Source organism: Rhinopithecus bieti, unplaced genomic scaffold (assembly GCF_001698545.2).
Source record: "Rhinopithecus bieti isolate Rb0 unplaced genomic scaffold, ASM169854v2 scaffold_16601, whole genome shotgun sequence".
Taxonomy (NCBI): Eukaryota; Metazoa; Chordata; class Mammalia; order Primates; family Cercopithecidae; genus Rhinopithecus; species Rhinopithecus bieti.
In genome coordinates, this window is record NW_016808732.1 from 679,772 (window position 1) to 706,630 (window position 26,859).

Genomic DNA, 26,859 nt, shown 5'->3' on the forward strand with positions numbered 1-26,859 from the left:
GCAAAGTTATAAGCTTTTGTTTCCTAATTAGGCCCACTAGACCACATTTCGCCAGTGAGCCTCCACTGAAACAAGTAATGATAATGTTCATTTCACATCTTTGACCTGAGAATTGCAAAGTGATTTACCGACATTAACTCATCAATTCTCCTAACACTTCTGAATAAGACATTATAATATATTATTGAATTCATCATGTAAATGGGTTCTGTGTTTTCCAGAGAATTTCGATATTCTGGCCACCATTAAATAGGGAGTGAGGAGAAAAATTAAAACAAAAATTACCCTTTTCTGAACTATTGTCTTGTGGCCTGATCTCCATCAGAATGTCTTATTTTCTGGAAATTTTAAAAGGGGGAGGTCAGAGGAGACATCAGCTTTGCTTATGTAAAACTATTAAATAAACTCATACTAGAGAAAAGTCATTAGAAAATGACCATTTCCCTTAAACCACTTTCTTTGTTTGACTCATTGCTTAATAAAATGATGAGCTTGAAATGATGCTGCCTGCTCCGTGTCACCCAAATGATGAGTCACAGCATGTGAACAAATGGAAACAAATCACCAGCGAAAAGGCCAAACTTCTGTGCTACCCTAGAAATATTTTCTATTTTTCCAGGGATTCCAATGATCTTCCATTCCTGTTTCACTCAGCTTATAGTAAGCCCTGATGCCAAGATTTTCTGAGTTCCCTGCCAAAACCATGATGCTCTCAGCCTGGGCCTCTCTTCTAGGGGGGAAGACACTGCCCTCCAGATGAAGTGAAAAGGAGAATCACAAAAAGAGGATTATTCCTTATGGGAGGAAATGGGACACGTGCTGCTTATTGTAACGTCATTCACCATTCCTTGGGTATGTGGAGGCTTTTATGAGAAAGCAGAGGTTTTTATAACTCATTTGCTCTGGCAAGTGAAGCAACACTAAAATTACTTAAGTGTTTAAAAGATAAATCCATAATAGTTTATGTTCTCAGTCATCTTATTACTGAGACCCTGATTTGCTTTCTTTAAACTGTCGATTCTCCCTGAGAGTGCTATTGGTGTGAGAGCCTCATAACCATGTACACGGGTCAGTGATGGTACAATATTTCCGGAAATTTAAGTCCTCCAGAAGTAGTCTATTGCAGGTTGTTTTAAGGAAAAAAGACTGCTTTTCCAGCAAGCCTGGCTTGTGTTCCTATTAAGGCCCCTTCTTTTTTATTGCAAGGGGAAATTTCAAAATCTCATTGCTGTATTTAACTTTCTATTTTAGTAGGCTGCCAGTGCACTTAACCTTCCATATAAAGCTTATATGCGTTTATGCGTTCTTTCCCTTATTAACTTTTTAAGGTTTGGGATGTCAGCCTGACCTAATGATAGAGTACACAAAAATAGTCCTGATACCAGCACCCTGAGCCCACCTAATAAGGGACCTTTTTCATACTGTTTACTTATTTCTGAGTAACAGGAAGTCTGACGGTTTGGTGCTGGCTGGTTAAATTCAACACATGGTAAGCATGCCTATTAGTCAAGAAGATTGAGATTTGGGCTGCCGATATGTTGTCTTCTTTCAGGCAAGGACTGAGTGGCTTCCCCATGTGCGCCTAGGTGTCCAGCTGACCACAGCTGAGAGGGATAAGTGGGGATTGTGTCCGGCTGAGTTTGGGCCCCTCACTCAGTGGCCTAGGTTCCTCGGAGGGCGTGTGTAATTAGCTGCTGAGAAGTAGAAAGCAGTAGCCATGATCCCAGTTGGAAAACAGAAGTAGAGCTACTGCTGTTTGCAGGAGGAGGTGGGCTCTTGCTGTTTTCTAGAGCCTGAGCCAACCATGCAAAGTAGAATAGCAGGTGTTGCAGCTCTTTCCCCCAGGAGGACTCCTGAGCCTCATAAGAAGGTCAGAGAGCTGGATGGAAGTTGGTGCAGGAGGCACGTCAGGAACAGCTTAACCCTGGTTTGATTCTCATTTCCCTTGTGTCATTTTACACATGGGGGGAGTCTGAGGCTGAGCGCTGTGGAGAGGACTTTGTGGGGAGCAGTTTATGTCTGATCCAGGCCTGGTCACCTCCCGGCCTCATCCCATTCACCTGAGTGACTTGTCACCTTTTTCAGTCCTTTTCCTTCTTTTCTTTATGCTCCTCCAAGTGTGAGATCGGCAATGTGATCATTATATGAAAAACATTTAAAATTAAAAATGATTCTGTGCAAATATGAAATAGATACCAGTTTTCTTTGATTTCTCTGGTGTCGCTGATGATAATATGCACTGTAGATTTAATGATTAGTTTCTAGGGGTGGGGGTGCTACCACTCTTTTATGTACTAATCATATATAAAATAAGTCCTGAGTTCAGAAATGTTAAAATGACAAATCACGTGGTTGTCATATATAAGCTATGTGTATTGTATATAGGCTGTTTGACACACAGGCTCTGTTCTTTACAAGGCATGCTTTCTGGAAGCCCAGACCAGTCCCAGGAGTGAAAGCTGACTCCTGACAATCCATGTGAGTAGGAGTCAGTGAGGGCTTAGGAAAATTATCCAGGAAATTCATTTTGAGCAGCCCAAACTGCTAGCTAGTAGCAAAGCTCGTAGGCAGGAGTTTCATTGACCACATGTCTCCACCACATTTACCACATTTCTTGCTAAAGATGCCCTAAGTGTGGCTGAAAGGCACAAGATATACAGCAGGTGGGGGCAAGGGGGAAGTGAAGAACTTGGGTACCCCACACCCTAGATCATTAAATTACGTTTTTAAGACTTTTAAAAATGTATGTATGTTAAAAAGTTTCAGTTTTGCAAAATGAAGAGTTTGGGAGGTGGATGGTGGTGATGGTTGTGCACCATTGTGAAGGTACTTAATGCCACTGACTGTATACTTAAAAAATGGTTAAGATGAGAGGCCAGGCACGGTGGCTCACGCCTGTAATCCCAGCACTTTGGGAGGCCGAGGCGGGCGGATCACGAGGTCAGGAGATCGAGACCATGGTGAAACCCCATCTCTACTAAAAAAAAATGCAAAAAATTAGCCCGGCGCGGTGGCGGGCGCCTGTAGTCCCAGCTGCTCAGGAGGCTGAGGCAGGAGAATGGCGTGATCCCAGGAGGCGGAGCTTACAGTGAACCGAGATCACGCCACTGCATTCCAGCTAGGGAGACAGAGCGAGACTCCATCTCAAAAAAAAAAAAAAAAAAAATGGTTAAGATAGTAAATTTTATATTTGTGTAGTTTACCACAATGTTTAGAAGTATATATGTAATATATATGTATATTTACATAAAGGCTTTTCCCTAGTTTGATGAAAGTGTATTGTCATGTCATCCACTCATCCATCCATCTTTATTCATTCATTCAACAAACATTTATGAAGCCACTGTTAGGTCAACATCTGTGCTTCAAGCTGGAGTATAACTATGAATACATTTTCTGTGCTTGTGTTACTCTCAGGTTAGTTTAAGTGAAAGCCATATGAACAATAATTACCAGCCAGTGTGGTGGGCCAAATATGATTGTGTGTGTGGAGTTAAGACTGTGTCCAGCTGTGCAGAGTTGTGGGGTGTCTTGGCATCTGTCAAAGAGAAGACGGACATAAAGGGATCACCTGCCGAGGGACAGCATGGACAAAGCACAGGGAACAAACAGCATGGTGCAGAGTGTGTGCAGGGAACAGTCAGTGCTCCATTGGTGGTAATGTGTCATGAGGCCAGGAGCAAACCATAGAGGGTCTCATAGGCCATGTTGAGGAGTACGGACTTCTCAGCTCGGAGGAGGTCAGACCACATTCTCCAGTAGCCTAAGGATTTCTCAGTCTCCCAACCCCTGCCCTGTGAACCTCCATGGGGCTGCCTTCAGAAGTACTTGGCGGTGATGGATGAGGAGTAGGAGGAGCCAATGAAATTATATCGTGTAGGTAGCCTCAATTTTATTTATTTTGTGTATTAGATTTCTATATAAGATTTCGTTTGAAAGCAGAGCTCTGGCTTTTAAAAAACACATTTGAAAATCAATGCTCTTGGCAATGAGGAATCATCAAAATTATTAGAGTTGGTGACGATTAGCTTAGTGTTTTAAAATCAATATTCCGCATTCAAAGCAATAAACATGCTTTCTCCATTTCTGAACCTGACCTCACAGTACTTTGCACATACTGAGCATTCAATGAAATGTTCAGTGGGAATTATTTTAGGGATATGACTTAGGGATATTTTCATTATACTACCATCATAAGGGTCCACTTAAGTAGAATGTTGCCCAGTAACTCAAAAGGAATTTGTAGAAATACAAACTATGTAGCTTGCCTTTTATTCTCACTTTTCTTTGTGTGCAATTGGACTGTAATAATTATTTTTTCTGAGTTTTCTTGTTTATTTTTGAGACATTAGGTTTTATAATTTGATGCTTTGGACCTGGTTGACAATTCCGATTCTGTATGTAGCATTGAACTTTGTGGGAAATAGCAGTTAATTGTATTTTTTAATGCTTAAAATGATATTCTGGGCAAGTTTTGTTTCTTTATGGACTATAGCCAGAATCCTACTGTTTTTCAATTTGTTTAAATGCAACAGCTTATACAACATATGTACATGTTCAGTTGAAGATAAAGGATATCATTATTTTTAGCCTATTACAAAGAAAACCACATTTTCTCTTAAATGTCTTGATATAAAGTAATTTGAACACAATTTCTGCACAAATCATTTTCAAGAGATTGGCTGTCAAGTGTATTTTTTAAAGTAGCACTTTCATAAGAACCAATGAGACTTTGCAAATTTAGATAGATTCTAAGCCTGAAATGTGGTTGAAGATGTCAGTTTTTAAACAGCACTTTGAGAAGTAGTTAACTTAAAAGTATAGCAATTCAGAGCATACTGAGAATGATTTTGAAGAGTAAAGTCTTAATACACTGAAAAGAAAGTTGACAGATTCACTACAATTAGGAGACAAGGAGGTACAACTCCCACTTGCGAAAACTTTTCTCGTCTAACCAACTTCTAATACTTGCCTACGAAAATCTTCAGCAAATCCTTACTCCTTTGCAGCTCCTAAATCTACTGTATAGAATTCTTCCAGTTTCCCAATAGATGTTGGCGAGGCTATAGAGAAATGGGAATGCTTTTACGCTGTTGATGGGACTGTAAATTAGTTCAACCATCGTGGAAGACAGTGTGGCGACTCTTCAAGGGTCTAGAACCAGAAATACCATTTGACTCAGCGATCCCATTACTGGGTATATACCCAAAGGATTATAAATCATTCTACTATAAAGACACATGCACACATATGTTTATTGCAGCAGTATTTACAATAGCAAAGACTGGGAACCAACCCAAATGCCCATCAATGATAGACTGGATAAAGAAAATGTGGTACATATATACCATGGAATACTATGCAGCCATGAAAAAGAATGAGTTCATATCCTTTACAGGGACATGGATGAAGCTGGAAGCCATCATTCTCAGCAAACTAACACAGGAGCAGAAAACCAAACACCGCATGTTCTCACTCATAGTAGGAGTTGAATAATGAGAACACATGGACACAGGGAGGGGAACATCACACACCAGGGCCTATTGGTGAGTAGGGGGGAAGGGGAAGGACAAATACCTAATGCATGAGGGCTTAAAACCTAGATGATGGGTTGATAGGTGCAGCAAACCACAATGGCACATACACACCTATGTAACAAACCTGCATATTCTGCACATGTATCCCAGAACTTAAAGTAAAATTTAAAAATATTTTAAAAATAAAGAATTCTTCCAGTTTCCTTATGGCATAATAATGGAAACAGAATAATAACATGACAGCCCTCCTTTCCTTGTTTTAAGGAAAGGTAAGTTGTTAGACCTGTGAAGAATGACCGAACTAAAATAGAGTCTTCTCTCAAGCCTTGTGTGTGAGTGTGTGTATGCACGTGTGCATGCATGCATATGTGCACGCTCACATGCATGCACAAACCCACACATTTGTTTGAGTGCACCAATTTGAAATAAGAGAAAAAAGTGACATGAAACTCACTTCCCAATTTCTGCATCATTAACAATACGTTTTACTAATTCTGATTTGTTCTACTATTGTGTCAAGGCTTGTTAATGTGCCCCATGCACTGGCAGACAAGATGATATTATGTGGAAATTGTGTCTTGTCTATTATAAGAACCTGAATATTTAAGTATTGGAGATTTTTGCCTGACATTCTTCAGTCTTGTCACTCACTACTGATTGAACTTTGTAATCTATATATAGGCATTAGATGAATCCATAAATGAATGAATTGGTAGTTTCCTCAATGTTTGTTATTTTTTATCATAATTAAGGTATTTCATGACCTTTTACCAGTCTTATCACATCTTGGAAAGAATTACTACACCTGTGCCATCTCTGAAAACCCTACCCAGGTACAGTCTTGTAGTTGGGCCATATTTTTCTCAATTCAGATATACCCTTGAGGTCCACTTTCCTTAGGTGGACATACACTTACATACACTTACACACCCACATACATACAATATAGAGAAAAAAAGGTAAATTGTAACCGATCGAGGTAGTGCCCGCTATTCTCTTCAGTGAGTTGATATCACCTCATCCCATTCTCCAAGATGGGTGCCACAATGACGATGCAACCAGATTATATGCCCACACTCACAGCGGCTGGCCCTTTTGAAATTACTGGGAGATTATAATGATACAGACTGTGGGGTTGAAAGCATTGTATTAAAATCATTTTTCTGCCACTTCCAAGTTCTGTGATCTAGGACTGTCCTTAATTAATCTCTCAGAGTTTGTTTCCTCGTCTGTCATATGGGAACAATAAACCTACTTTTACAGGGTTGTTGAGAAGAGTGAATGATAACTGATAAAAGAAATTCAAGTTTTGTTAGTTTTAATCAGAAATTATAAGACTTTTAAAAACATGTAAATGTACATCCCTAATTGCTTGCAAATGGTGCAAGGTGATGAGAGGAGCCATCTTTGTGGGAGGAGTAGGTAGCAACCTCTGCTGACTTCAGGGCAGTGACTCTCCACCTTGGCTGCCTAGTAGAATCACTTGGGGAGCTTTCCAAAATTCTGTTGCCTGAGGTGTACCCCAGACCAGTTAAGTAAGGATCTCTGTGGGTGGAACCCAGACATTTGTACTTTCTAAATCTCCCTGCATGATCACAATGTGTAGCCAAGTTGGAGAACGGATGCGTTAGGGGAATTTAAAAGTTTTCACTCCTTGCATTGGCTGAACTGATGATAGCCAGAATTCTACAACCTACACTGTATTCTTTTTGCTTAAAATAAACAGAGTCTTAGCTATCATGCTAAAAGTGTATTATTTCTCTTGGTTATACACAATTTGGTATGAATTCGTTTATTAAGTTTTCTCCAAAAAGCCAATCTTAATGTGTGGGTGTTGGGGTTGGAAAGAGAACAGAGGTCTATGGATATCTGAAGACAGGGGCTCTTCACTAGAGGGGCACAAACACAGAAGCAAATGCAACTCAAAGAATAGGAAAGTCAGCAATTTCAAGCTACTGTTGCTTTTGGAAATTAGTTCTTGCGAAAGCACCACCTCAAAAGGTGGCTGGCTTCCCTGAAAGCTCAGTATCATGGCTCTGGTTGGTCATCATTCTGGAAAACTTGCTGCATCTTTAAAATGTGGAATGAGGTAAAACATTTAAATACTGGCTGAATACAGTCATAGTGTAACCAAAAGCCAGAAAATTAATTTTAAAATAATATATATTTTAAAGTTTTCTTTTTTCAGGAGAAAAGACTAAAATCACTTCATACTCAAAATCTCTCTTACCCTTTTCAACAAATGGTGCTGAGACAATGGAAAAAGTCACAGGGGACACATGCCAAAGAAAGATGTTGAATGCTTACCTCACACCATATACAAAAATGAACTACAATGGATCAATACCCTAAATGTAGGAACTGAAACTATAAAACTTTTACATGAAAACAGGAGTAAATCTTCATGACCATGGATTTGGCAATGGATTCTTAGATATGACACCAAAAGCACAAACAACAAAAGAAAAAAATAGATACATTGGACTTCATCAGCATCAAAGCTTTTGTGAGCCAAAGGACACTATCAAGAAAGTCAAAAGACAGCCCACAGAATGGGAGAAAATATTTGCAAATCAGTATCTCATAAGGGTCTAGTTTCTGGAATATATGAAGAACTCTTACAACTCAAAAAGAAAAAGACAAACAACCCAGTTTAAAAATGGACAAAGGCATTGAATAGAGATGTCTCCAAAGAAGATATATAAATAGCCAATAAGCTTATGAAAAGATGTCCAATATCATTAGTGTTTAGGGGAATGCAAACCAAAACCACAATGAGATACCACTTTATTATGGTCACCCATTATCATGGCCATAATTTTTTTAAAAAAAGAAAATAACAAGTGTTGACAAGGATGTGGAAAAAATGGGAATCTTCCTACCTGGCTGGTGGGAATGTAGTATGATGCAGTCACTATAGAAAGCAATTTGACAGGTCCTCAAATAGCTAAATACAGAATTACCACATGACTCAGCAGTTCTGCTCTTAGGTATGCACTTAAGAAATTTGCAAACAAGTATTCAAACAAAAACATGTACGTGAATGTTCATAGCAGCATGATTCATAGTAGCCCAAATATGGAATCATCCCAAATGTTCATCAACTGATGAATAAATAACAAAATGTGGTATAGCCAACAATAGAGTATTATTGAACTAAAACAAGAATGAAGTACTGGTACATGTCACAACATGAATGAGCCTTGAAAACTTTATACCAAGAGAAAGAAGCCAGACACAAAAGGCCACATCTTGTATGATTCAGTTTATACACAACATCCAGAATAGGCAACTCCTTAGAGACAGAAAATAGATTAGTCCTTGCCAGGAGCTGAGAGGAGTGGGGGACAGGGAGTGACTGTTTCATGGGTAAGGGGTGTGATGACAATCTTCTGGATTTAGATAGTGATGATGGTTGTTCAACATGTGGATGGAGTAAAAGCCACTGACTTACACACTTTAAAAATAGTTAAAATGCTGAATTTTGTATTATGTGAATTTTATCTTCATTAAAAAATACCCCTTAGACCCCATCTCTTCTCTAATCCTGCATGTGTAGCTTTAAACCAGTCATTTTACCCTTTGTGATTCTATTTTCGTCTTATTCTGTTTTTTCCTCCAATGTCCAACTTCTGCAAAGAGACACCTACACTGGTCTTCATTTCCTTTCCAGCACTTCCATTCATCACTCCAGATTCTACACCTGACCTGGAAAGGTCTGTGCTAACTCAAATAGAAGCTTGGGCACCTCTTCCTTACTAGAAGTACTTTCCAGTGATTGACATTAGAAGTCAAGTTCCCAGCATGGCCGTGCCACTAGGCTAGACTCATCCATTGCACTGTCACCAAGGAATGTTAAGTCTTGGAAACAGATGGAGGAACTCGCACAGCGTTTCCCAGCAGGCACAGGCAATTCCTGCAAACTTAGGAGAGTGAAAGCCACACGAACAAAAATGTAAATTTGTGTGAGAAGACGTGATGCCGTTACTAGCAGAGTTTAAGTGCTTTTAACTCTGGATAATGGATAGTTTGCTCTGATTGCCTCGAAGGTGGATCTCCAACCCTACAGAATGGTCTAAAGGTGGAAGGAAGCTGTATTAATCATTTTCTTAATTTTCTTTCTTTCTTTTTTTCTCTCTTTTTCTGCTGGGGTCAGCAGGAATGGGAATTTTTTTTTTTTTTTTTTTTTTTTTAGATCAGTCTTATTATGATTATGATTATACTGAAAGACCTGGATGGGAGGAATGCTGCAATCTGAATTAAAAATAGCATTTTCTGTCCTCCCACACACAACACTTGAGTGCTCTGAATGCCTTTTATAAATGCAGACTTTCTGCCTGGCTAGATAAAAGAAGCTGTCACTTCATTTCCATAACGAAGTCATTCCCGGGAGAATTCCATTGTTTTAGCAATAGAATTTTTGTAAAAGGCCTCTTATTTTGCCTGAAAAGGTAACAAAATGAACTTTTGAGAGCTTATTCGACAAAACAATTAAGGAGTGAAGAGAGATTTTCTCCTTTTTTGATATGTTAGGAGTTGTAAGTGTGAGAATCCCCTGAGCCATGATACTAGGATAAACCCCTAAATCTGCAAGATGAAGGAGGAGGGGAGAAATCCTGTTATTCTTTCTACTAATAGAAATGGGGATATGCTCTTCCCCCAGAATGTGTGTCCTAGAGCCAGGTGACACACAGATATTGCTAATTCTAAAGAGTTTTAAATATTTAGTTTTAAAGAGAGGTAGGAAACTTGTAGAATGCTCATGGTGTAAAGAAATTCCTTGGGGTTTTTAATGAAACGCGGTCATCAGGTATTTTAACTGAGTTTCAGGACTCTTAAGACACACTACGGCTGCATCTTGCCAGCGTCCTTTACTCATAAAATAGTAGTTGATATTTTCCTTTATTTGCATTGGAAATGTTGCAGCAAGTGGAATACAGAGTCCTTCATAATGCAGTGTGACTTCTAGCGGGCTCAGACAGGCGTGTGGGCATGTGGTCACACTCAGCACCCCTCTCTTGTGTTTCCCCATCCCTCCACATGATGGATCTGTGCTCCAAATATGGTATCAAATCTTCAGCGCCACATTCATAGAAAGAAAGAATAATTGTATTTCTTGTTACTTACCTGGCCCTACGTAACCCACATCAAAGTATACCTGTCTTTGGTGTTTCAACAGGTAATCCGTAGATATAATGCCAAGTGGCATTTCTGCTACATGGTATTCACAGTTGAGACCGTTGAAATCCCAGTTTTAGGCTAGAATGCTTTTATGAAGCCTCCTCCAGAAAAAGAGAAGTTTTCAATAGCACCTTTGTCTTGCAATACTTTTGTTCTGATTGCGTCAGAAAATTGTAATATTTAAACAAGGAGGCAGTTACTCGGAATAGTATTAAAAGAGGAGTTTAAAGTATGGAGTTGTTGTTATCTGTTGGCTTTTAATTTAGTAAAACAAGTAGACCAAAAAGAAAATGAGTGCAGTTGACGTAATATTATTATGGAAAGTTCTGTGGGGGCAAACGTTATGCAAAAGTTAAGTAGTTAAATCTGGCACTGATTTTGAATTTTGGAAGATAATTCTGTTGTTTTTGAGCTTTGAATGACTTTTACTAATATACCAATACTAACTTTTTTTTGAGAGAGAGAGAGAGTCTTACTCTGTCACCCAGGCTGGAGTGCAGTGGCGTAATCTCGGCTCACTGCAACCTCCGCTTCCTGGGTTCAAGCGATTCTCCTGCCTCAGCCTCATGAGTAGCTGGGACTACAGGTGCCTGCCACCATACCTGGCTCATTTTTGTATTTTTAGTAGAGACAGGGTTTCACCATGTTGGCCAGGCTAGTCTTGAACTCTTGACCTCAAATGATCCGCCTGCCTTGGCCTCCCAAAGTACTGGGATTACAGGCATGAGCCACCACGCCCAGCCCCAATACTCATTTTTTAAAGCATAATTTGATGTCCCAGCTGTAGCCATGTAATTTTGCATGGTAATATTTCATAAAAAGAAAAGGAAGTTGTGGCTTTGATAGGATGCTTCCAAGATCGTGTTTTTAATACTTTTGGTGACTTCTGTTACTTGTGTCTGTTCAAAAGGACAGAAGTTGGGAGATGCATACGTGGATTCTGTCTCTTCATTTTGTCTTCACTCCCTGTTTGGTACTTTGTGAAGTCAGGCCAAATGAAATACTTGAAGATACTATTATATAACTCCCAATATTATGGCAAAAAGAGAATGAGAGGAAAATATTTAGCTATTTCTTTTTTAGAACTTTTACTAATTGTGTTATTAAAAAGGGGCAAATAGAGCAGGAACTGAAAGAGACTTAAAGTCAGAGGACTGTACTGCACACATTAGCATCTTGCAGAGCTTAGCTGCTCATGATTTACAAATGCTTCAGAAATTATCAAAGCATGAGGCACAGGCTGTGTCTCCACCTTCCCCATTTTCACCAAGCACTTCTGCAACACCTAAACACTGACCTTTTCAAGCAGGCATGAATAAAACTCTCCTCTGGGCAGAAGGTGTGTGATGACTCATGGCAACCAGAAAGGGGATGTGTAACTCAGGGGTTGTGGAGTCTCCCGGCTTCTAGACCCAGACCTCCCTGTCTTCTGGCCCACTGTTCTTTCTGTTGTGCTACAACAATCCCTGAAGGACCTGTGTGTTGAACAAATAAGGCCAGGAATAAGTTGTCAATAGGAGCACATGACATCTTGTCTTTAAAATACTAATTTCCTGAGACGTCATTCTACAGCTGCTGAGCACAGATTGGCTATTTATCATCTCTATGTTCAACTTACATTTTATTTTCATTTTATTCTTGATATGCAGACATACTTTTCTCCCATGTATAATTATATTTCATAGCAAACTTTGCACTACATCCTTAAGATGTAACCTGCATACAAATACACGCACCAGCAGAGTCTGTGTGTGAATAAATCCTTACCTTTATGTGATAAGCCGTGCTAATGATAAGAAACAGTGGCATGGATCAACATGAACTGTAATTTTTTAAAAAACTTTTGAGGATAGACATTTTTCCAGCGTATTTATCTCTGTGATAATGTGTTCTTTAGGCAGATACTAATTTTGGATTTCATTCCTTAAACACAAACCAGTTAATATACACAGAGAATACTCTGAGTGCATGCTAGGTATCCAAGGACAGCCAGTTTGTAAGAAATTTTACAATGGATAACTCACATAAATGATGAAATGTTGACGGAACGGGGAACACATATGTTTTGAATAAATCATGTTCTTCAGAATACCTTGAGTTTTGGCCTGCCTCCCATGCTGACCTCCATCCAACTCTTCTTGAGGTCTAACTGGACCCTCAGTCCAGCCCTGCACTGGAGATGCCTCTCCCTGGGAAAGGGGTGTTTTTGGCCCAGCTTGCCTGCCACGTAAGCTCCTTGGTGGGCAGGGTGGAGACAGGGCTCTGCACCCTGCTGGGCTGAGTGTGCTCATTCAGAGGAAGCATTTCTGAACTCTGCAATTGCTAGCAGCCCTGGCAGCTTCTCTTTATTCCTCAGAAAGAAAATACAAAGAGTTAGCTTTAGTCCTGAGTTGAGAAAAGAGGCTCTTGTGGAACATTTCACTGATGGACTGGGGAGTTTCCTTAGAAGCTTATGTGATGATTTTTCTCCAAGTCACCCAAAAGGGTGTTCTTCCATTTGATAACCATGGAGGACAGAGACTCAAAGACATATAACATCTTCGAGTATAATGCAATATAATGCCATGTTACCAATCGTTAACGAATATTGAGCAAAGAGTTGTCATTTACAAAAGCACTATGAAGCTTACAAAAAGAAGACAGACAGAAACCCTACCTTTACGGAAGTTACCACATTCCACTTGGGGAAATGACACCTATTTTAGGATAAGGAATAAAATGGTTACTAACACAAGGAAAAGGAATTTTTAAACCATAGGCGTTCACCTGCGAAAACAAAACAACAACAACAACAAAAACCTTCTGATTGAGAAAGTTGTAGAATAAGAGGATAAAAGAAAGAGTCATAGAAAAAGTGGGATTTGAGCTGGTCTTGGGAGGTCTGGCTTACATTTTGACACGTGGAGTAGAAATGCGGGCTCTCATAGAGGAAGTGGGAAGCTCACTGTGGCTGCTGCAGTGTGCATGAGGGAGCAGTAGAAATGAAGTTGGAAAAGCATGCTGGGGCCAGATTGTGAAGATCTTCAACATCAAATAAAGAATTTCAAAGATGTTCAGTAAGCTGTAGGAACCAATGAAGGTATGGATGGCATGGGGAAGTTGTGTTATATAATGTTTACTTTAGGAAGTTCGATCCAACAGGGATGACTCAAATGGTTTAGAGAGAGAGCATTGATAAGAAGACCAATGAGCAGGCTGCTGTGAGAGGAACTCAGTCTGAACTAGCATGGGGTGGTGAAGATAGAAAGGGTGCAGAATTGGTAGGACTTGAAAACCGATGGAATGTGGGAGAAAGAGGAGAAGATGATGATACTGTCAGCTTCCATCAGAAATTAAAGAGGAGGAGCTGGATTTGGAGCAAGGGACTGGGAAATTTTGAAATAAACATAATTTATTTCCACTGCATATATCCAGGAGTTTGTAGGAGGAGATACCAGGGACCAGGATACAGATTTAAGAATGATAAACAGTAGAAGGAAATCATTATAGAAAGTAAAGAGAACTGAGCAGATAGCCTTAGGAAATCTGTCCCGTAGGGTTAGAAAGAACAGGGAGAGCAAAAAACTGAAGAGGGGCTATAAGGAGTAATATAAGGAACCCAAGAAAGTACTCTCTCAGAGAAATTAAGAATATTTGTTTACTTTAGTTGCAATAGACAAATGAAACTCAAAGTGATTCAAGCAAAAAAAGGAATTTATTGTATTATATGTGGATTGGTTTTCTATTGCTGTATGATAAATTACAAATATAATGACTTAAACAACACCTATTTATTATCTCAGTTTCTGGACGTCCAAAGTCCAGGCATAGCTTACTTGAATTATCTGTTCAGAGTTTCATAAGACTGAAATTGAGGTGTCAACAGGGCTGCCTTATCATCTGGAGCTCATGGTCCTTTTTCAAGCTCACATGGTTTTTTGTATGTAGTTTCTTGTGGTCTCGTAGGACCGAGGTCCCTGTTCCATTGCTGGCTGTGAGATGGGGGCCACTGTCAGGTCCTGGCATCCACCTTCAGTTCCTTGCCACATGACTTGCCTCCTCCATCAGCATGTCCTCTCTCACTTTGAATCTCATTCCTGGTACAGCCCCATGCCTTTTAGGGTTCTCTTAATTAGATCAGGCTCACCAAGATAATCTCTCTATTTTAAGGTCGGTTGATTTTGGACCTCACTTATATTTGCAAAATCCCTTCACAACAGCAGAACCTTGATTACTGTACCATTGACTAACTGGGAAGAGGTGTGTGTCTGCCAGGGGGCATGGCAATCTTGTGGGCTACATAAGAATTTGGTCTATCATAATATAACTAAAAATTCCAGGGATCAGGCCAGGCGCCATGGCTCATGCCTGTAATCCCAGCACTTTGGGAGGCCAAGGCGGGTAGATCACTTGAGGCCAGGAGTTCAAGACCAGCCTGGCCAACATGGTGAAACCCCATCTCTACTAAAAATACCAAAAATTAGCTGGGTGTAGTGGCGGGTTCCTGCACTCCTAGCTACTCAGGAGGCTGAGACAGGAGAATCACTTGAACCCGGGAGGTGGAGGTTCGCAGTGAACTGAGATTGCGCCATTGCACTCCAGCCTGGGCAACAAGAGCGAAACTCCATCTCAAAAAAAAATCACAAAAAAACAAAAACAACAACAACAACAATTAGCCAGGTGTGGTGGCACATGCCTATAATCCTAGGTACTCGGGAGGCTGAGGCAGAATTGCTTGAACCCAGGAGTCAGAGTTTGCAGTGAGCAAGATCGTGCCACTGCTCTGTCTGGGTGACAGAGCAAGACTTCATCTCACCCAAAAAAAAAAAAAAAAAAATTCAGGGATCAGTCTTAACTTTTGGCATGGCTGAATCCAAGGGACTTTACCATCATCAGGACTCAGATTTTCTGTCTTTCAGCTTTGCTCTCTACTGGGAAGCTGCCTTCTCCAGTGGACTTTCCTTAAGAGGTGGATAAAGAAACCAGCTGTTAGTAGGATCATGCTCCCATGGTCTCACTAGGAAAGAGTGTGTTGCTCCTCTTAGTTCCAGGTAGTCTGAGAGAGGCCTTTGATTGGCTTGCCTTGGGTACATGCCTACCCCTAGACCAGTCACTGTGGCTAGAGGGTTGCTGTATTACGATTGTCCAGACCTGGGTCATATGTCCATCTTCCGGGCCAACGTGTGAAGTCATCCCAGCCCAGATAACAGCCAAGGGGAGAGATCATTCCAGAAAAGATGCTGTTCAGGCAAAAATGCTAGTCTACTAAATAAAAGGAAAAGAAAATGGAAGGAACTATTACTGGTGAACTGTATCAGACATTGTTAGAGAAGTTAAGAGGGGGACTCAGCAAAGGTCACTGCATTTAGAAGGCAGGAACATTCGTGACCTTTGGAGGAGAAGGAAGGTTACTAACACAGAGAAAAGTGGTGGAAATCAAGCTCCAGAGTTTTAAGATATAGGTAGTGAAATACTGGCATTGAATGTGTAGTACAACTGTTTGTTGGTAAACAGGAGAGAGGGGACAGCCATTTGGGACCGTATTAGGGTATGGATAAGGTCTTTTAGGAATAGCAGTGACTGAGTATGCTTGGAGTGTGTGAAATTTCCAGTAGAAAGGAAAAAGACTGAAGGGAAGTTGCGGGCAGAGTTGACCCCAGCAGGATCTGGAGCCAGTAGGAGGAGAGTGGATTAAGAGCCCAAGTAGAGAGGCCACACACAGTGTAATAACCTGGGTTATATAGTGTGTGAAGTTTTTGTTGTTTGGTTTTTTGGGTTTTTTTTTTTTTCAGTCATTTATCGCTTCTTTGAAATAGACAGGTATCATTGGTTTCAATGTAGCTATCATATGGTGATTAAATATACTCAAAAGATCCTCAGCATCTCTCTGGCCCTGTAATTGACAGAAACGTTTAACCTTAGAGAAGTGGTTCTCAAAGTGTGGTCCCTGGACGAGCATCACCTGGGAACTTGTCAGAAATACAAGTTATCTGACTCCACCCCAAGCCTACTGAATCAGAAATCCCACAGATGGGTCCTAGCATTGTCTGATTTAACAAGACCCTCTAGCCATTTCTATTCCTTTCTTTTCTTTTTTTGAGTCGGAGTCTTATTCTTCCGCCCAGGCTGGGGTGCAGTGGCGTGATCATAGCACATTGCAGCCTTGAACTGCTGAGCTCAAGCCATTTTCCTGCCTCAGCCTCCCAAAGTGCCGGGATTACAGGCATAAGTCACTGCACCTGGCCTTCTCCAGCCATTTCTGATGCTGCTTCAAGTTTGAGTATCACTGCCTCAGAGGTCTGCATCTCCCCTCTCATGCCATGAAGGTTTCCTTAATAGTGACTTTGAGAAGCTATGAGAACTAAGGATGTAAGCTGCTGGTGACGAGGAAATGGGGGAGTTTGTAAATCTTGAAAGGAGATGACAACTGTTCAAAATCCACTAGTGACTAAAAATGTAATGGATTGGAAGAACCGAATATAAAGGCTAAGTTGTAATTTAATTTTTTTCGAGTTTGTGGAGGGCTGACACATGATGATGACAGGCATCATCAGAGTTTCAAGTCCCTGGAGGACAGAGAAAGGTGAAATGGGCTTAACGTATAGCTGTAGACTGGTGATTCTTTTGGCGTAAGGGTTAAGTCCTAGAACAGGTTTTGGATATGGATCATTTAATTTAAATCCAGGCTCTTCCACTAGACGCTATTAGGAGGTTGCAAAAGAAGGGCATTTGTCCAGGTTTCTTTCATCAGGGAGCTTAGAAACTTTTTGAGCCTTCAAGACTTAAATAAATCCAGTGGAGTATAAAAAGACAGTATAACAAAGTGCTGAACTGAAAAGGACCTTGGGTCAGAATGTGTGGTACAGACTGTAAGTGCTGTGGGCAGTCTGGGGAAGGAGAAATTGGCATTGTGTCATTTTCTCCTCTAGGCAGAGGATGAAACTGACAGCCCGGCGTCATTTCCCAGGTCCGATGGCCAGATATTGGACAGCTTGGCTTAAGGAAGTGCTTTTTCTTGTTCTCTCTCTCCTTTCTGAGTGAGTCAAAGTTGCCAGGTCAAAGTGAAGGTTTGTACTCTGAGACTTTGAATGTGGAATATTGTTAATATTTTTGTTTGTATGAGAAGCCTGTAGAGTAAATTACATTTTATCTTGGGTATTTTAAATGGAAAGAGACTCAAATAGAAGTTTGGCATATTTGTTTCAGACAGGCTTTCAGACTTACTCCATTCATGGGGAGAACATGAATGAGCCTGTTGGATGATGCTTTAATGTTGTAGGATGAAGAAAGCAAACTACTGATTTTCCTTAGTGGAAGAATTAAGTTGAGCCAGATCTGGGATGATAGGGAAGAAGAAAACACTTCAGATGAACTGACATTTCCACTGCTTTTAATTTCTTTGCACCTTGCTTGCGGCTCATGTGGGTAAGTAAACAGATCACTGAACCAAGAACCAAGAGAGAGGGCTGACAGAACACTGTTAACGGTGGGCATAAAAGCTGTTTAAGTTCAAAAGAGAAATAATAAAAATATTGTAATCATCAAGGGGCAGCCAGAAATTTAGTACCTGATCCAAGGTACTTAAGATGTTTTTCAGAAGTCTACAAGTAATGTGATCTGTTTTCAGTCCTTTTTGGGGGAGGGTTTCTTAACTTCAGCTGTGGCACGCAGGTGTCAACAAGAGAGCTTCCTTTTAGTTCACTGTGATGATGGAGTGACTTGGGGTGCATTAGAGAGCAGGGTCATTATTTGCCATCACATCAAGAATAACACCTGCATCAGGGGTGTTCCTCTCACAGAAATTAATCACAGAGAAGGTGTGTGTTGCTCTGATGGCCTAGCAGTCAGAAAGATGAATCATCTCTTATTTCAAGGTATGGAGAACAGTTGTGTCACTCATTTCTTTTTCAAGGGGACTCAGTTGAAATGGCAAAATAAAAAGGAGTGAAATCACAGAAAACAGTTGTACCTCACTAGATCAGTTCATATAATGCACAGACTGTTTCCTCTACCTGGAAACCTGGTGCCTGGCTAACTTCTACTCATTTTTGACTTTCCTGCTTGAATGTTAGTTTTGTAAGAGAAGCCTTCCTGAGACCCTTCTTCTAAGTGAGGTACCCCCATCATGACTGCAAATTACAATGTTCATTTTTCCTTCATACTGCCTATCCAGCTTTCAAATTTTATGCATCCACTAAAACTCATATAATTATTTAATGTCTGTTCCTCTTGAGGCAGTGAGCTCCTTGGGTGCAGGATCCTGAGCTATTTTGTTTACCATGTATTCCCCCGTCAAACACAGAGCCTGGTGAATATAGCAAGTACCAAGTAAAATTGTATCAAGTGAATGATTTAATTAATGAGAAAGCACTTGGTAAACTGTATTCATTATGAAAGTGATGGTTAATTATATGTAACAGACACCTCCTTTCTCTCTTCTGCCCTAATTTTGTCTCTCCATTTTTTATTAGTTCTTTATTTGGAAGTATACTTGTCAGTGTGTTACCAATTCCAAATCTACGATTTGTTATTATTCATTCTTGTCTTTTTTTTTTAGAGATGAGGGACCACTCTTTTTTTTCCTGAGAAATGGTATTAATGACACCCACAATGCTAATACTACAACTCTGTTTTTTCTGTGCGTGCTCATGATTTGAAAGGAAAAACATGACTGGCCTTTGTAGATGATGTATTTGGGAAGCAGACAAGATTCTAGTGTAGCACTTAAATTCTGTTTCTCGTCATCCCCAAAGCTGCTAATATAAGTTCCTGTGCCTCAAGTGTGCTTCTCAAAAGTACACAAGGCAAAATAAGTTGATAGTATCGTTCTAGGAGAAGCTGTTCCTCAGTCACCCTTAAAAGGGGAGGAAAAATCAAGAAATCCAGGTGTGGAAAATATTAATGATCAGGATATGAATAAGTCTTTTCATTAAAAGCAACAGCAAATAAACAAAAAGTTATCCAATCCTTTTCCATCAGGGCCTCGCTGTGCTACTTTGGTGGGTGTAAGTGTTGTCTTCGGTGGGCGGAAATGGCAGACAGCCAAGTGGAAAATTTCACAGCGTCGCAAACATTCAGTGCACAAAACGCCGCAAACCAGCAATCTGAGGGAGCCGTGTACCAAATAACCACGCTCCTGCATGTGCCCTCCTGCCCACCTTACACTCTTTCTCTTAGCTTCCTGCTTGATGCCTTCACTTTATTTTTCCCAGAGATTCCAGATTATTCGTTTCTGTTCCTTTTCTTTCCTGAAACTCAGCACAGTAGGGCATACAGACGTTTGGATGCTCCAGGGATAGCTGATGATTGGTGCCTCGCCAGTGCTGACTTTTGTATTCTGGCTCCAGGGCTCAGGAACAGGCTTATGACCACCAGTAACGCTTTGCATTTACATAGTGGATTTCTTCTCGGGAACTGTGTGTGCTTTGCAAGAATGATCTTCTTGATCTTCTCCATGACCCAGTAAGGTATGACAGTGGTAGAAGGTGCTAGTCCTTGGCTCCTTTTGCAGAAGAGTAAAGCCAAGTGGCCTGTTTTGAAGCTTTTTTGCAAGTTTGCATCTCAGCTAAGATTGTGTCTGAAATCTCCCAGAAATGGCTTCAACTTTGGGGTGAGGAGAGTCTGGCTGTACCGTGCTGTGTTCTTTTTGGGAAAAGAGCAAGAACATTGAACTTCTTTTTTAAGAAAATGATCTTTGGTGAAGTATCAATTTGTCTAATTGGTCGTGAGACTTTATTTGTTGAGATAACAAGTGATTTGATGATTCATTTACCTTTTTCTTTTTCTTCTGTTCTATTTCCATGCTAGGTATTTCTCACTTCTCTGTGAAAGGAAGAAAGACCACGCCTGAGCCCAAGAGCCCTCAGGAGCCCTCCAGCGCCTGTGGGAAGTCTCCATGGTGAAGTATAGGCTGAGGCTACCTGTGAACAGTACGCAGTGAATGTTGTAAGTTAACAACCAAGAACAATATCTGTAGTGGCTTGCCTGGTCAGGATTCATGAATCACTTGATGTAACTGAGCCAGGTGTTGAAGGGGTATTAGCATGAGCTCTAGGTGATCGTCCAATTAGTTTCTTTTTTTAAGGGAAGACGTCCTGTTTGTATTTGCTGGAACTTGCCTTTCTCTCAGCTTCTATGGCATGCTGCAAACTATCTACTTCAGGAATAAAAGGATAGAATACAGTGATTCTTTCATTGTAGGAACCCCTTTTCTACTGGTTCAGCCAAATAGTATCAGATTTAGAGCAGCCCCTTTAAACTGGGCTATTGCAATTCTTTTAGGTTGGTGAGTAGGGGGTAAAATTCTCCAGGCTAAGGATTAGCAATCAGAGTTTCCATCCAGCAATTATTCTTCTGCAGTTGATGAAAATGACATTTTTCTCTCTGGCTTTTAAAATCTTGAGGTATGCAAGTTATAAGCAGTTATGTGTGGTACTTCTCTTATTCAAAATGAGCTGATTTACTGGTTTTGATCAGGTTACTGGCTTGGGATTTTGAGACTAGAAAAGTTTGTTCCCACATGTCACCTGATGGCCAACTTGCATGACAAGTTTTAGTATCAGGAAATGGAAGAGATGACATAGTGTGACTTCAGGGAGCCCTTCCACTAGGAAATAATGCAAGGGTGCTCAGCCCTGCTACTTTCTGGAGAGTTTACCTTGTTGCTGGACTGTGTCACAAAATAAAGTTAGGAGATTTTGACCAGGAAAGAATATAGCTACATGAAACTCAGGATGGCCTATGAACACCTTTGAGGATGAGAGGATACTCTCTTCAAATTTTGGGAAATGACAAGCCAATTTCTTCTAAATTTTTGTTGTTTTTGTGTGTATATAAATACATATGAATATTTCTGCAATATATATGTATATTCTTATTTATGTATGTGTATATATCTATATATATATTTTTAGATTTCCAGCTTCTTGTGAACTCGGCCAGAAAACTTTTTTGAGCATGTATTACCTATTTTTTTTGCAGTTGCCTACAAGATTCGTAAAGAGCAAAGTGCAGCATATATCAGGGAGAAAAGTATTGACATGGAAAAAAATAGTTCCTAATATTTTTTGTTTCATAGATTTCTAAACATTTGTATTAAAATATGCATATGTATCCATGGCATATCCTCAGGGTTAAATAATTTAGTAATAATATGAGCTTATTAAATGCAAATTTTCCCAGTGCTTCATTGAAAGCAGACAACGGGAGACACTGAAGCTTCCTTGTGTTTCCATTCTGTACACGTTGGGTCTAGTGGAAATCAGTCAACCTGGAATCAACTGACCTGAATCCTATTCCTACTGTTGAGATCAAGTACCTTGGCAACCTTGGGCAAGTCGCAAACCCCCCCATAAAGCAATATTTTGCAAGTCTGTGTATTGCTCCATACTACCTTATTTTCAATTTTTTGTTTTTTGTTTTTTAATTGAGATGGTGTCTTACTCTGTCACCCAGGCTGGAGTGCAATGGAGTGATCTCGATTCACTGCAACCTCTGCATCCCAAGCTCAAGCGACCCTCCCACCTCAGCCTTCAGAGTAGCTGGGACCACAGGTGCACACCACCATGCCTGGCTAATTTTTTGTATTTTTGGTAGAGACAGAGTTTCACCATGTTTTTCAGGCTGGTCTTGAACTCCTGAGCTCAAGTGATCCTCCTGCCTCTGCCTCCTAAAATATTTTGATTACAGGTGTGAGCCACCGTCCCCAGCCCATACTACCTTTTTACTAAGCAATCAGCATCTTGGTTTAGGGTCCCTGTAAGGGGCAGAGCATTGTGAAAGCACTATTTTACTTATTTATTTATTTATTTTTTAAAAAAAACCTTATTGTAAAAGTTTCTGTCACTATCAAGGAATAATTGTGGGCCATGTTAGATTTGGGTACTCCAGTTACATTGCGTTTTACTGGAAATCATTTTCCCAATCAGGTAACTGTTAGAATGCACTTCTGGTGGTATTGTTTAAAGCATTTTTATCCTAGGAAACAAGTGTCTTATGTAAAACTGCTTTAGGTTTCAGGCTCTATTTAAATAACTCGTGCAGTTACCATAATCAAGATAGCTTTTGTTTCAAATCTAGTGGGGTTTTTTTGTTGTTGTTTTAACCGTTGCTTTGAACTGTTCGTGTGACACCCTGTCAGACCTCAAAGATTAAGTGAGGTTTTCAAAGAACTTCTGAAGTGTACACTTTAAGATGCCACATGGCAGACTTGAAGTAATTTTAAAATCCTTCTGTAAATGGAGTGTGTTGAAGAGCAAGAAAATACCAAATTCTAGTGAACTTTTTCTGCATGCTAAGTACTTTCTTTTCAAAACCACGTTTGCTTGGTAGGGGCAGTGGGAGTTCCTCGTTTTCTTAGTAAACTGTGATGTTGGTAACCTTTCATTATCTGGGCACATGTTCACAACAATGGTTTTCTATCTTCCCTGGGTTTAGTGTCCTGCGTACCCCAAAGCCTGTGCCATGGAGAGTTGTTGCAGTGGAGAAGGCAGGCGATTTTCAAAGAATGCGTGTTTGCACATGGACAGGGTCTGGGAGTGGGTGTATAAATGTGTGAGTGATAATCACAGCAGCCATTGGAAGTACTGGTTCCCATGCTCAGCAGTTCCTGCAGATGTTCCTCCTTGCATTCATTCCTCTGCATGTCCCATTAACTGCCTCTCAAATCTGCCACCACTTGCCAGCAGATGGCCTTTGCCCCTGAAGATGTTTCAGACTGGCTCTAAGATGGGGGATCTTGTACAAGAAGAGAATGGTGCTGACACTGAACTCCGAGTTAGCAGACCTGGATTTTATGCACAGTGCTATTGTTAGCTATATAACCTTGGGCCCTCTTCACCACGGGGATTCATTTTATGATGGACAACTTGAGAAAATTCAGTTAAATCACTTGCAGTGGTGGTTCTCTGCAGGAAGTGTCTTATGTTACATAAAGTATCAGCTTTAGATGAGCCCGATTGAACCTTTATTTTACCTTCTTGGGTTCCTAAAAATCAATGATTTGGCACTACCTCGTTTACAACTGTTTTTAAAACATTGAGCACAGTCTTAGGGTTAAAAGAAAACAAGAGTTATTACATCTTTCACTACTATGAAACCCTTTCCACAAGACCCTCCTAGGCACCATATGACAATTCAAAGGTATTTCTTTGAGACCATCCTTAGACTATAGCTTTAGCTGTTTAAATTTAGGGTCCATACTCATTGGTCCTTTTGAAAATAAACAGGAGCCATTTTTGAACTTGAGTTTTCTAAAACTAACCACCTCTGTGCTCAAATATTGGTTAGAGTCTAAGCAAGGAGAGAGATCCATATTTCATTCCTAAGCTTCTCTGCTTCCTTAAGTAAGAATTCTTGAGTTATCTTATCAAAGCAGCCTTCCCTGATCTACATAAAATAGCATCCACCACATCCCTCTCAGTCCTCTAGCCTTCTGTGTTTTTTCTTTTAAGCATCTTACATATTATATATTTATTTGTTAATCATCAGTCTCCTCAACTAGTCTGCAAGCTCTGCAAAAGGAGGGATGGTATTATTATTCTTATTCTTACTCCTTATTCTTATTCTTATTCTTATTCTTCCCTGGTGAATGAATAGTACCTAAAATACTGCTTGCTCCCATAATGGGCAGTCAGTAAATATTCATTGAATGAATGTCTAAGGATAGAGTAAGTGTGTCCCTAGGCCTCTCATGTGTGGGCCTGAGCCATTAGGAAAAGGAACATACATGCTGTTCTGATGAGATTGCTTGAATCTGACAGCAGTTTAAGGGTGTGGGGAAGAGATGGAGAGTCTAGACTATTTTCTTTTCCTTAGAAGTGGATACTTGATATGTATAAAGAAATGTGAGGAGGGAACAATTTGTGTTTAAAAAAAAAAAAAGTTTTCTAGACCTATCAGTAGAGTTTGGGGATTTTCTAATACTTTTTTTTAAAGTCTGCACTGTGTGTATTTCCTCTCCTTTCCATTTGAGTGGTTTGCTTTGTCACTTGTTTGTGAGCATCCTGCCCTGGCTTTCTGTGAACGGCGGTGGTTTTGTCTCTTATCATCACATCATTTCATCACTACTTACGTTCATGTTTCTTTTCAAAGTAGGACCGGGCCCGAAGTGCTGTATCTCCCTAGAAAGGGGCTGACTGAATAGCACTTCATTCCAGTGCACACCTTAGAATGAAAAAATGGTGTGCTGGTACAAATGAAACCCATTTAATGTCTCTGTGGTGTGTGATGGGAAGTTCACAAAAGCTTTCTTAGGGAGGCATTGTGCTATTTAGCTTTTGAGGACAGCAATAATAAAGGTTTCTGGAATTCTCTGTGTCTGTGTAGTCCCTTTTCAGAATAACTGCTCTGAGTGCAGGCATTACATTATTCCTAGGAAAAAATGGAGAGACTAAAATAAATACCTCTGTACCTGTGTAAACAGCATTATGCTGTCTGTATAAGTCTTAAAAAATGGGAGCTGAATTTCTCTTACTCTGAATCTCCGGAGTAAGAGAATTGCACACACACACTCTCTAATAAAAGCAATCTGGGAATTTCCTTCTGTGTCTGTCAATTTGTACCTTTTAGATTTGCCATCTGTGATACCAAATTCTCCAGCACTATCATAAAAAAAATCTGAAGTAGGTAAGAGGGTCAGGAGAGAAGGGGAGATTCTACCACTGTTAGACAAGTGAGGGAGAACAATCTCCTTTTTCTTAAATCCTTGCTTGTAATGGTCCTACAAATTGACCTGCAGATTGTAAAGGCAGAGAGGGTCTGACTGAGCTTATTCCATCCAAGTGCGCTGGGAATCGCTTCAAGTCTTCTAGAGTTTTCTCTTTCACCCATTTCTCTCTCTTCCTCAGACTTCCTCAAATGGCTTCTGATTGACAGCTTTGCTAGTTCCTGGCCATTGCCCCTGGTGTGTTATTTGGGATTGGCACCTTTGGCAGGGTCTTTGCAGGAGTCACTGCTTCTAAGAAGTGGTGTCAGAGCTACCTCCTGAGGCAGCTGACAAAGTGTGCCCATCCCAGGCACACCCTTTCCCCTCGGCGCCTTCTTCCTCAAGTACTCAGCTCCTTCTCTCAGCATCTTGGACAGGATGAGGAAAATGCAAAGAACACTCAGACGTTGTGGAAGGAAAAAAGTTCATGGATCTTTTACAACCTTCGCGTTCCATGCAGGGAGGAAAACATCAACAGCCTGGTCAGGCTGCTTTGTAACTGAATAGTGCTGAGGTAAAATGCTTTTGTGTTCTCTTTAAGTTTAGAGTTCACTCAATACATGATATTTATTAACAGACTGTTGTGTGCCAAGATGTTCTGGAGTCCATCAGGGATCCAGTGCTGAGTAATCTGTACTTACCGCCGTTTGAGACTCTAGGAAGGTGCTATGGGAGGATGAACTTGGTGGCGGAATCAGGTGTACGAAAGGGACGATGAGTAAGAGTCATCAGCGCTGGAATTTCAGGGAAGACATCTAAATTGAGCCTTCAAACAGAGGTAGAATTTCAACCCAATCTATGTGTGTATTTAGAGAAGACAAAGGAGGCTTTGAGAAGAGACTAGGAATAGTCTTTTGTGTACTATTTCTGTGTCTGGGCATGTGAGAGCTCAGAGCCAGAGCTTTCTTTCCATCAGAAATTGTTTGAACACTGACAAAAACATACCATGAGGATTTGTAGCACATGGTCACCAGGCCACCATTTTCTTCAGGATCATTTTAGATCTTTTTTTTTTTTTTTTTTTTTCAGACAAAGTCTCTTGCTGTGTCGCCCAGGTTGGCATGCAGTGGCATGATCTCAGCTCACTGCAACCTCTGCCTTCTGGGTTCAAGTGATTCTCCTGCCTCAGCCTCCCAAGTAGCTGGGATTACAGGCGTAATTTTTGTGTTTTTCATAGAGACAAGGTTTCATCACGTTGGCTAGGCTGGTCTCAAAACTCTTGAGCTCAAGTGATCTGCCCACCTCGGCTTCCCAAAGTGCTGGGATTATAGGCATGAGCCGCTACACCTGGCCCATTTTAGATTTTTATTTTATTTTATTTTATTTTATTTTATTTTATTTTATTTTATTATACTTTAAGTTCTAGGGTACATGTGCATAACGTGCAGGTTTGTTACATATGTATACTTGTGCCATGTTGGTGTGCTGCACCCATCAACTCGTCAGCACCCATCAATT

At 40.4% G+C, this 26,859-nt stretch overlaps 1 protein-coding gene across 2 annotated transcripts in view; it reads left to right on the forward strand.

The window, feature by feature from the left end:
• Window positions 1–26,859, forward strand: part of ATXN1 (ataxin 1) — a 461,092-nt gene that overhangs the window by 255,695 nt on the left and 178,538 nt on the right. For both annotated transcript variants that reach the window (XM_017887085.1, XM_017887086.1), the window contains one exon: window positions 20,505–20,642. The gene's annotated coding sequence lies outside the window, so the exon portion shown is untranslated. The remainder of the gene's footprint in view (window positions 1–20,504; window positions 20,643–26,859) is intronic.